The 12,817-nt window shown below is 40.3% G+C and overlaps 1 protein-coding gene across 4 annotated transcripts in view; it reads right to left on the reverse strand.

Moving 5' to 3' along the window:
• Positions 1–12,817, reverse strand: part of LOC109913338 (bone morphogenetic protein 1) — a 320,653-nt gene that overhangs the window by 150,147 nt on the left and 157,689 nt on the right. The gene's annotated exons all lie outside the window — the stretch shown is intronic.

The following is a 12,817-nucleotide window of genomic DNA, read 5'->3' on the forward strand; positions in this document are numbered from 1 at the left end:
ACAGATGCTGCCAGATCTGCTGAGCTTCTCCAGCAACTTTGTTTTTGTTCCTGATTTACAGCATCTGCAGTTCTTTTGGTCAAAATCATAGAATCTCTATAGTACGGAAACAGGCCATTCAGCCCATCAAGTCCACACAGCACCTCCAAAGAGCACCCCACCAAGACCCACCACACCCCCCACCCTATCCCTGAATCACTGCATTTCCCATAGATACTGCACACCCCTGGGCAAATTAGCTTCACCACTCCACTTAGTCTGCGCACCTTTGGGCTGAGGGAGGAAATCAGACAACTCGGATGAAAACCATGCAGACAAGGGGAGAATGTGGATACTCCATGCGGACAGTCACCTGAGGCTGGAATTGAACCCAGGTCCCTGGTGCAAATCAAACCAAAGTATTGAACTAATCTTCAGTTAGGGTCATTGAAGTCAAGAAATAACAACCACGTTTAAAACTCTCGATCACTATTCAGTTACCCCGACTGATGTGTCGTGAGGCCAGGATCAAACTTCACTACACTGCTTTACAGTGGGTTTTTTTATCCAATGAATCAAACAGGGGGAAATCAAGGGAATGGCTCAATTTTCTAATATCATTCTCTACAAAGTATGCAAATCACAATCCACGTTCAACCATTGATAGGAACATTAAAAATTGTTCATCTAATTGTAATTGCAACTAATTATTAGCTTGGGTTATTTGGTATTAATCTCAAATCAGAGTTAGAAAATCGTGGCTTCAACCTTCAGGCTAGACATGAATGCATGATCCAGGCAGACAAATTAGTACATGAAGGAGAGGTTTTATGCTGTTAGAGGTGCCAAACCTGGGGGTGTTAATCAGGTCTACCTGTTTTTAGAACTTAAATGGACATTAGAAAGTCCCATAGCCATCCACAAAAGAGAAGATATTTCTGTTCCAGTCCTAAATTATATTCATCTCTCAACCAAAAAATAAGACACATCAAGTTGTAATTGAACAGAGATACTAGGAACTGCCGATGCTGGAGAATCTGAGGTAACAAGGTGTAGAGCTGGATGAACTCAGCAGGCCAAACAGCATCAGAGGAGCAGGAAAGCTGACGTTTTGGGTCTAGACCCTTTCTGAAGAAGGGTCCAGACTCGAAATGTCAGCTTTCCCGCTCCTCTGATGCTGCTTGGCCTGCTGCGTTTATCCAGCTCTACACCTTGTTATCTCAAGTTGTAATTGATCAGGTTTAATCCATGGTGAAGAATGATATTTTGTGGACATAACAATCATTGCACTCTAAAAAGAATTGCGTCAAGAACTGCAATGATGTAATGTGTGAATGTACAGGGATAAATTTATTTGGTAACTATTATACACTTAAACCAGAGATCTTTTTAAAAATGAAACTGGTTTAACAAGTAATAAATTTTTATGATTTATTACTGGTCAACTGACGTTGTCCTAAAATTGTTTTGATATTTAGGAATGCATTAAGACCATGAGAAATAGGAGCATGAGTAGGCCATTCAGCCTCTTAAGCCTGCTATGCCATGTGGTAGGATCATGGCTGATCTGACATTCCTCACATCCATTTTCCCACCCTTTCCTCTTAACTCTCAATTCCACTGCTGATCAAGGATCTCTCTGTCTCAGTCTCAAATATACACAAGGATTCTGCCCCAAAGCTCTTTGTGGCAAGGAGTTCCAAAGACTCTCAATCCTCACAATAAATTTCTCCTCATCTTAGTCTTAAATTGCTGTCAGTTCATTCTGAGACTGACCTCTAATCCTAGACTCTCCCACGAGGGGAAACATCTCTCAACATTTACCTTGTCAACCCGTTTAGGAGTCCTACATATTTCAATGAGATTATCTCACATTCTTCCAAACTCCAGTGAGTAGAGCCTCAACCTGTTTAGCTTTTGCTCACAAGATAATCTCTCCATATTGGGGATCATCCTAGTTAACCTTCTTTGAACCGTCTCCAATGAAATAATTCAGAGATATAGCAAGAACTTCAGACGCTGGAGTCAGAGACAACACAGTACGGAACTGAGGGAACACAGCAGGCCAGGCAGCATCGGAGGAACAGGAAAGTTGACGTTTCAGGTTGTTCAGGAAAGGAAGGGTCCCGACCCAAAACGTCAACTTTCCTGTTCCTCTGATGCTGCCTGGCTTGCTGTGTTCCTCCAGCTCCATACGGTGTTGTCTCCAATGCAATAATATTGTTTCTTAAATAAGGGGACCAAAACTGCTCACAGTACTCCCGATGTGATCTTACTAGCACCTTGTACAGTTGCAGTCTGACTTCCCCTCATCATATTTCATATCCATTGAATTAAGGCCAACATTCCATTAGCCTTCCCTTGGTGTTGCAGCTTTCTGTAGTCATTCTCCTTTTAAATAATACCGCTTTCGAAAATGGACCACTTCACATTTTTCCACATTATAGTTCATTTGCCAACCTTTTACCAACTTACTTAACCTATCAATATCTCTGCAAACTGTATCCTGCTCGCAACATGCGTTTTCATCTATTTATGTGTCATCTTCAAATTTGGCCACAATATATCCACTTCCTTCCTATGTATGGTTTGAGTCCAAGTACTGATCCCTATGGAACCCCCGCTGGTTACAGGTTGCCAACCTGAAAAGAACCCCTTATCTTCACTTGCTGTTTCTAGCCCATTAGCTAAATTTTCTATCCATGCCAACATATTAACTCCACCACCATGGGCTCTTATATCTCAACCTTCTAAGATACCTTATCGAAAGCCTTCTGGTACTTCAAATACAACACATCTACTGGTTCCCCTCTATCAGATTATCAGATGTATACTTAACAACCTTCTCCATGTCAAATAAATCAAAATTACCATATTGCCTTGAGACAAAATTGGTCACTCTGCTAATTCCTCCATCTAACCTAAGATGCAGTTTCTTATCACATTGGCCACTCTCTACAATGTTCCATTGACTAAAGAAGGTGCACTACGACGACAATCAAAATGAGATGCAATTAATTTGATATCGAGGCACCCACATCAGAGTTCTACCAATGCAGTATTAGACTGTTCAATCACATCTCATCATGGGTACCTATTTGAGTTAGAAGACTGCATAACACTAGACTACATACTGTGACATGTCTCTTTATAGGTAATCCGAGAACATTTCAAAATGGAGTCATTGTGAATTACCCGGCAGCATAATCATTGCCAGCAACATAAAGTCATTCCAACATTCTTAGAAATAACATTTGATGTGACATTTTTTGTTGCTTTTCCAGCTACATAGACCATACTCGCTAACTGTAAATGTGATGGCAAGTATTTTAAGTAATTAATACTTCATCCAACGTAAACAGATCATACATTAAAAAATAATTAATTTGAAACACAAATCATGTCAAAAATATTTTCAGTTGGCAAACAATCAAGTTCTCAATGTCAACAATTAATCCTTCACTATTAATTTCATTTAAAGTAAAAACCACAGTAGCTGTTAACACAAATGATAGATTTTCACGACTTCTGGTCTGAAGAAAGAATTTTAAGACTTTCCAGCTCCTTCACCTGGATTCTTCAATACCCTGAATAAATGACCACACTCCTCAGTTCTTTTTTAGCAGTTCTATGTGAATTTCTTAAATCTGATGTTATATCACAATGATAACTACTTTGTCAAATTTCAAGCAAAGGCTGTGTAATCTCCAAAGAGTTTTCTTCCTACTGTAAATTTAAAAATCTTAAAAATTAAAATACATATGACATTCTGAAAATGTTGGTAAGAAAATAATATTACAGACAAATTCTATGAACAAGCATCTATTAACAAATGAATTAGGAGCAGGAACAGTATGGGCTGCAGAGTGAGGTGAAGAAGGAGTGAGATACTAACTATGCTGTTGGAAATTCGGTGCAAAAGGGGACAGAGGTCCTTTAACTAGCATGTGCTGCAAGAAGTAAACTCTCCAGAATGACAGGTAAGTGGAAGAGGATAAATGACTGATCTGTAGTGAGACCGATGGCAGAGCGAGATGAACAACCTCAAAATGGTGCGAGGTCCAGGAAATAAGTTGAATTGAGAGTAGGATTGGGGAATATTTCTAGTTTGTCAAAAAGTAAGGTCTTCATGTAGTGATTGGAATCAGTTGGACCTCGTTAACTATGAGGTTCTTGATTGGGGTTGTTAACCTGGGCCAGCCAACATAACACAAGAGAGTGGAAGGTATTGCACGAAGCAGTCCCCTGTAACCACAGATTGCAGTGGCTCACAGACTCCCGGCCCAACTGTCTGTTTTGCAGCGCTGTGGAGTCCGGGGACCATGCATATACATTGGGTGTGGGCGCTTGCACTCCATTTACAGTTACCTCAAAGACCTCCCTTTGTGTTTTTGGTTGCACTTCAGCCCCACGCTTCTGATCTTTGGGCACCTGGTGTGGAGGGAGCGAGCAGGTCAGAGGATCTCCTCATGGGTCTGCTCCTGGGCCTAGCCAAGCTGGCCATTAATTGGTCCAGGCAGCAGACCGTGGAGGGGGTCGTTATGGCCCACTGCCTGCCCCTTTTCCACGGCTACGTTCATGCCCAGGTATCCCTGGAGAAGCTGCATGCGGTGTCCACCAATAATCTCCATACCTTTCGGGAGAGGTGGGCTCCATGGGGTGTGGCATGCCTCATCTCCCCCCTCCAATTCCATTTTGATTTGATCCCTACCCTCCCCCTCAATTTTTCTTTCACACAGACATTGTCCCAGGGGCTCTGCTTGCTACGGATTCTTTGGTCACATGGATGTTGTTTCCTGGCGGTGGTATATTAATAAAGTTACTTGCGCCTTTTTTTTTAAAACTGTGTCTCACACCTACACACACACGAGTGCTGGGGAAAATAAGCACAACTGCTGATTAAAAAAAAAATAACCAAGAGATTAGAATCTCCTCAGTTGAGGACTGACTCCGAGCTGACTGGCCACAGCCAGTGTACTGTGCAACAATAAATAAAGGGTGACTTAGTGACAGGACACCTGCCTCTGTGCAGTTATTTCACTTCAGTTTGTGTTTAGATCTCCAGTGTCTTTCTTTTCCTGTTTCTTAAAAATAACTGTTTAAAGATTACATTTTACTGGTAATTATTTTTAAGTTTATAAAAACAAAATAACACTACAGTGAAGTGCAAAGGGCAGGGCTTCTCGAGTAATTAATTTATAAGTGAAATCAAACATGATAGCAATGGCAGAACAAATGATGTGTAGCCGCTCCTGCATGTGGAAGCTGCTGGACATGAAAGTGACCCAATGTGTAATAAGTGTTTGCAGCTCGTGGAATGTTGGATCAGAATCGAGGTGCTGGAACCTGAACTGCAAACACTGAGCCACATCAGGGAAGGGGAAGTTACCTTGATATTATACTCCAAATAGCAGGCACACCTCTCAGGTTGGGAAATTCACAATTGGGTCTGTGATCAGGACAGGAGAGTGTGACTGCAGGTGAGGCAGGACACAAGGGGTTACAACGGAGGTGCGTCAGCATCTGCAATTTCCAATAGTTACAAGGTTCTTGCAAGGCATACAGACAAGGTTGGGGACTGCAGGGAGGGTGTTCAAGGAACCCATTCAAGTTGTGTGAGGAAATAATTGTTAGTTGTTGTAGGGGACAGTATAATTAGGGGCATAGATCTTGTTCACTGCAGCCATGTGCGACAGTCCTAAAGACTGTGTTGCCTGCCTGGTGCCAGGGCTAAGGACATCTCCTCGGGGCTGGAGAAGAACTTGGAGAGGGAAGGGAGGGATCCAGAAGTCATTGTCCACATTGTTATTACACTATTGGTACAGGAAGAAAGGAGGTTTAGCTGAAAGAATTTGATCAGGAGCTAAATTAATAGGCAGAAACTTCAAGGTAATCATTTCTGGATTACTACCTAAGCCATGTGCAAACTGGCATATAGTGAACAAATTCATGAAGTTAAGTACGTGGCACAAGGATCGGTGTGGGTGGTATGGGTTTCAGTCGGTGGGACGCTGGCACCAGTATTGGAGTAGAAAGACGTTGTTTTGATGGGATGGGCTTCATTTGAACAATGCTGGGATGAGTGTCCTGGCGAATCAAATGGGTAGGTCTTTATAGGGGGCGAGGGTAAGAGAGAGAAAGAGAGATGATATGGCAGCATTATGGGGCAGCTGTTTGGATATTGATACCCAGAGTGCACCAGGAATGGACAGAGTATATAAACATAGAAAATTAGCAGGGGGAAATATACAGTCAAAAGGCAAAAATAATGGATCTTTATTTGAATGCACATATTAGTAGGAACAAAATAAATGCATCAACAGCACAAATGCAGGTTAATGGCGGTAATCTTATTGCCATTATGGACACGGTAGTTACAATGAGATCAAAACTAGAAACCGAATATTTAGAACAATGTGACTTTTCAAGAAGATGGGCAAGGAGGAAAAAGCGGTGGGGTAAAATTGTCGGTATAGGATGAAGTAAGTACAATAACAAGAAATGATCTTGGATTGGAACACATAGAATCCATAAGGGTGAAGGCAAGAAATAAAAAGGAAAAGATGACACTGGTAGTAGTTGTCTATTGGCTCCCTAACAATATTTATTTTATATCCCACCAGATAGCTAAAGAAATAATAAGGGCACGTAACATAGGCAGTTCATTAATCATAGGTAACTTTCATATTAATGTTGATCGGCATAGTCAGATTGGCAGAGGTTGCAATGAGGAAACTTTCGAAGTGTAATCAGGACAGTTTCCTAGAACAATACGTTGTGGATCCAAACAGCTCAGGATATTTTGGATCTGGTGAAGCGTAATGAAATTTAATAAATGATGTCAGAGTAAAAGGTGCTCTAGGAAATAGTGATCATAATACAGTAGAATTTAGCATTCAGTTTGAGAGGATGGGAATAAGCCAACCATAATTAACCAAGGAAGTTAAGAATAGCATCAAATAGAAATAAAAAATGGGCAATGTGGCAAAGACTAGTGCTAAACCAGAGGATCAGAAAACTTCAAAAACCAACAACAGGCAACCTAAAAAAAGTAATAAAGGGGAAGAAAATAAACTTGCAAGTAGATCAAGACAGATTAACAAAGACAGACAGCTACAGCTTCTTTAAATATATAAAAAGGAAGAGAGAAGCCAAAGTTAACGTAGATCTCTGGGAGAATGATGCCAGGAAAAGTAATCATAGGGAACCAGGAAATGGCAGAGGAGTTGAATAAATACTTTGCATCAATTTTCACAGCAGAAAACACTAATAACATTCCAAAATTACAACATAACAGAAGAGTAAAAGGAGGCAGGAAATAAATAAATGACTATCTCTAGAGAAAATGTGCTAGGGAAACTAAAGGGGCTAAAGGCCGATATGTCCACTGGACTTCCTTCAATATCCTGGGATTTAACTATTTATGTGGTGATTGCATTGGTAGCAATTTTTGAAGAATCCTTAGATGATGGAAAGTTCCCAGATGACTGGCAGTCAATGTAAAACCTTTATTTAAAATAGATGGAGACATAGAAAAGGTAACTATATGCTAACAGGTCAAAACCTGTTATTGGGAAAATTTTAGTGTCTATACTAAAAGATGTAATAGCAGAGCATTTAGAAACACAATACAATCAAACAGAGTCAGATTGGGTTCAGGAATAAAGGGGTGCACATTTAGGACACAGATAAGAAGGAATTTCTTCTCTCACAAGGTAACGTATCTGTAGAATTCCTTACCGCAGATGGCTACGGAAACCGATTCATTAAGTATATTCAAGACTGAAACAGATTTTTAATCAGAAAGGGTATTAAGGGTTATTGGGAAAAGACAGGAAAGTTGAGTGAGGATTATCGGATCAGTCATGATCTCATTAAATTTTAGAGCAGACCCTATAGGCTGAATGGCTTACTACTGTTTCTGCATCTTACAGTCTTAGCAACAGGTCATTTAGGAACCCAAGCCTGCTCAGCCATTGAATAATATCATAGCTGATTTGATTGTAACTTCAAATGTACATTTCTGCCTACCCTGACACCCTTTCATCTATTTTATGTGGAAGTAAAATGTTGGAAAGGTTAGAACAGAAAACTGCGGAAATACAGAGGAGGTTAGCAAGTAACTGTGCTGGGAGAAACAATGGACAAACTTTAGTAGTTATGGCACTGAATCTGTCCATGGACTGAAGAACCAGTGGCAACCCCAACATGGCCATATCCAATGGATTAAGTTAGGCAGTCTACTGGATGTGAAGTGAATTCCTGGCTTCACCAGATACCGCTTTCTGCTAGAAAGCTGATGTGATAGTTCATTGAGCTGGTTATATTAGATAGCTTATTTAGACCAGCTGGGCAATTAGAGGCAGGAAGTTTTCCCATGCCAGCAGCTCCCCTTAAAGTAATGGCCACCACTGATATGGCATTGGAGCCAAGTTGATTAATAATTTTTTTGTAGCGCCTTTATGACATTGAATAGAAACACCAAGTCAGCAAGGCAATAGTGGGGGAAGAGGGAGAAGCTGTTAAAGGCAGGGGAAAGTGGTCCATTATGAAGGGCCAAGGGACCCTCCCTCTTGTCTCTGTGGGTCCTTCCATTGGCCACAGGTTACCAAAAAGGATTGGTTACTTGCAAGTAGCCACAAACACCCATCCAGGATCTCAGCGCACTTGATCTACCTAACACAGCCATTCCCAGGCGCAGGTTTAAAAAAATCAGAGTGGGCAGCAAGGCCCTCAAACAATAATGTAAGGGTTTCAAATGACCTCCCAGCAGGAGGCTATCCTCAACACTCTTACCCAGGCTTTAACCGAGAGGACAGGCCTCCACCTTACAACTACCCACCCCATTACAGGTTCCCATCCATCTCCCAAACTATCTTAGGGGGAGTATTAAATTTCACGTGACTTTAACATTTTTGTTTGATGACCTTTTATCTGATTTTGAAATACAGAAATGTAACAAGCATTAGGTAAATACAAAGAAATGGAAAGAAGATTAGATGTGTGAGAAAGAACAAAAGGGAAGATCTCTAATAGGTACAGGAAGGCAAACTTCAAATACGAAAATGGATAATAATGCAAGGTAAATAAAGAAACAAAAAAGATGGGTTTGGTGGAGGAGTAAATGGTAACAATGGAATCATTAATATAAGTTGCTGTCCAAAACTGGGAGCACAGGTTGCTTTCTGAAAGTCGTTAACTCAGTGTTGAGTCCAGCTGACTGCAAAGTACCTATTCAACAATTAAGTGCTGTTTCTAAGCGTGAGCTTACTAGAACAATGTAAGAAGTCTAGGGCAAAGCAAGAATTGGGGGTTGGGCGAGACAGAATAAATGGTGATGGGTGACAAGAAGCACGATCACATTTACAGACTAAATAAATGTGTTCTAAAAAGCATCTCCTTTTGCTTCACTCCTGTAAGTTAGGTGATGAAAAATAGAACTGGAACCAATCTTTACACTGCTATGATTTAATTTGGGAAGATTAAACAGATAAAGAAGACCCGCTATTCCACAAGCTATCCAAAATGTTTAAATAGCCAATTAAACCACCAAGACAATCAGTATATGTATACAGTCAGGAGGGAGCTGTTCTGGGAGTCCTCAACAGCATCTCTGGACACCATGAAATTTCATGGCATCAGATCAAACGTTGTCAAGGAAACCTCTTGCTGATTACCACATACTATCTTCCATCAGCTGATGATTTCGTACTCTTCCATTTGAAGAGTGGTTGGATGAAACACCAAAGGTGACAAAATCACAGAATGTAACATGGAAGGGGGCGGAAGGGCACAAGGCGTGGTGACTTGACACCAGCACTAGTGAAGGACATTTTGCTGCTAGACTAGGTCTGTAGGTGCTGAGGAAACAAATAAGAGGGAAAAACATACTGGACCTCATCCTCACCAATCTGCTTGCCGCAGTTGCATCTGTCCACAACAGTATTGTTAAGAGCAACCACCACACACTCCTTGTGGAAATAAGTCCTGCCTTCACATTGAGAATACCTTACACCCTGTTGCGTGGCACTATCACCGTGCTATATGGAACTGTTTTTAAACACATCTAGCAACTCAAGACTAGGCATCTACGAAGGGCTGCAGGCCATCAGCAGCAGCAGAATTAAACACCAACACAATATACAACCTCATGCCAGGCATAAATCCACTCTACCATTACCATCAGGCCAGGAGATCAATCCTGGTTCCATACATAGTGCAGGAGGGAACTATATTATTGCAAGGGAAGAACAAAGTAAAAGATACAACTTCAAAACCACTGGCCAACTCTTCTTCATTCTACAAGGCAGGTTCAGGATCAGTGAAGCATTCTTATCTGTCATGGCTATATACTTTGCCAAATTAACTGATGCTTCATATCTAAGCTACTGCTTCTTAACAAACAAACAAACAGAAAATTGCTACATGTCATTAACCGTCTATATTAGGCATCTGTGATCACAAACCCATATAATCAACACTTCCTAAACCAACTTTGAACTGAGAGCCACTTGTAAAATATTCTCAGTCACTCATACTTTTCATAGCTGATCAATCAGAGCCTCTGTGAAAAAAAGAGCAAGTGATAAACATCTTGTACATTAACATTTACATTCATTTTAAAGGCTCTTGTACACAGTGGCAGTGTCCCAACCTCAAGTCAGGAAACCCAGATTCAAGCCCCACCTACTCTAGAGGTTATAGAGTCACAGAGTCAGATATACAGCACGGAAACAGACCTTTCGGTCCAACTCATCCATGCCGACCAGATATCCTAAACTAATCCAGTCCCACTTGCCAGCATTTGGCCCATATCCATCTAAACCCTTCCTATTCATATACCCATCCAGATACTTTTTAAATGTTGTAATTGTGCCAGCCTCCACCACTTCCTCTGGCAACTCATTCCATATACGCACCACCCTCTACATGAAAAAGTTGTCTTCTCAGATCCTTTTTATATCTTTCCCTTCTCACCTTAAACCAATACCCTCTAGTTTTGGACTGCCCCACCCCGGACAAAAGACCTTGTCTATTTACCGTTTACCTCATGATTTTACGAACCTCTCTAAGGTCACCCCTCAAGCCTCCGATGCTCCAGGGAAAATAGCCCCAGCCTATTCAGCCTCTCCCTATAGCTCAAACATTCCAAACCTGGCAACATCCTTGTAAATCTGTTCTGAACCTTTTCAAATTTCACAGCATCATTCCTATATAAATGACAAAATGCAGTGGACCCAGCACTGATCCTTGTGGCACACCACTGATCACATGCCTCTAGTCTGAAAAGTAAACCTCTACAACCACCATCTGTCCCCTGCCTTCAAGGCAGCTTTGTATCCAATTGGCTAGCTCCCCTGGATCCCAATGTGATCTAACCTCACTAACCCAGTCTACCATGCTTGCTTGATTTGCCTCAGTAATCATTTCTGTATGCTCTTCCATAAAATCCTTCCTTAAAAAAAGGTGCCTTTAATTTATTCACATTAACAACTGCAGAAATTATAGAGGGTCTAATTTTTACATATCAGTTGTTGCAGATCAAAATAAAGAAAATAAAGACTACAATCTTGCAGCAAAACATTACGAAATAAAAATTTTGAAACTCAGTATATCAAATCCATTGTAGAAACAAATGACAAGTTTGAAAATGAGCATAACTACTTATCTGATATTAAAACAATAACCATTCAGGAACTGTGGTCAAGAAAATGTCAAGTCAATTTTGAGTATTGCGAGCAGTTTTCAACTATCCGTTAAAGAAAGAATATTCAAACCACAGCATGTTACATTGGAGGTTCACCAGATTAATGCCAGGGAGAAAGCTGGGCTAGACAACTAACTATGAATTGTTCTAACTGAAAACTAAATCTAGAAACTTCTCTGCCATTTCCAAATTAGTCACGAGTCAAATAAGACACCAACATACAGGAGTTAATGGACTTTGGCATTTTAAAAATTCAACCAACACTTCAGAAGAAATCATGAATTGTGAATCATTCTTAAATATTCTGGTTAAAGTAATATCCAGGTGACAATTAGATCAGTAATATTTCATGCTTATAAAGTGCATTTTAATATATAGATACAAACACACAAGTTTTGCTCTTTGTCTATTTTCCACACAGATTTTAGTCAAGTTTGAACTGTAATTAAAAAAAAATTGTCCTGGACATTTGGAACAGATAACTCTCTTGGTGTTACTGGCAAGAGATTAGCATTTATAGTTTGCATTATTTTATCAGAGGACAGCTGTATGTTTGAAAGAACCAAGTATTAATTTGACAGCAAATGTTGCACTGTAGATTAAGGATCTGAAAATCATAGAATGACAGAGGACCAATGGCGATTCAGCCAATGTACCTTTGCTGCTTCTTTAAATGAATGATTCAATTAGTCCCTGCTCTTTCCCCTTAGCACTGAAACCTTTTCCTCTTCAGATATTTATTCACTTTTCTTTTGAAAGTCATTATGTTCTATGTACTGATTCTACCAACCTTTCAGGCAATGCACTTCAGATCGTTACATGCAAGATTAAAAAAGAAAGTTTGCATGTCCACACCCACTGTTCTTTCACTAGTCATCATTACATATTGCGTACTTTGTCACACAAGTAAAATAAGATTACATATATAGTGAAGTAGTACATATGTGACCTGCTCAATCATCTTACTACTAAAGTTGAGTGGTCTGGGAGTCTGTCATGTGCTTGACACTGCAGTGAAAAAGAAAACTTGTTCACACATCTATGACATTTGTTGAAAAACAATTTTTCATCAGGTTGATGAAGAATTAAAAACATGGGTCAGACTGAGGCAACAGAAAAAATGTTAGAAAT

The sequence above is a fragment of the Rhincodon typus genome, chromosome 1 (assembly GCF_021869965.1).
Source record: "Rhincodon typus isolate 14 chromosome 1, sRhiTyp1.1, whole genome shotgun sequence".
Classification (NCBI taxonomy): Eukaryota; Metazoa; Chordata; class Chondrichthyes; order Orectolobiformes; family Rhincodontidae; genus Rhincodon; species Rhincodon typus.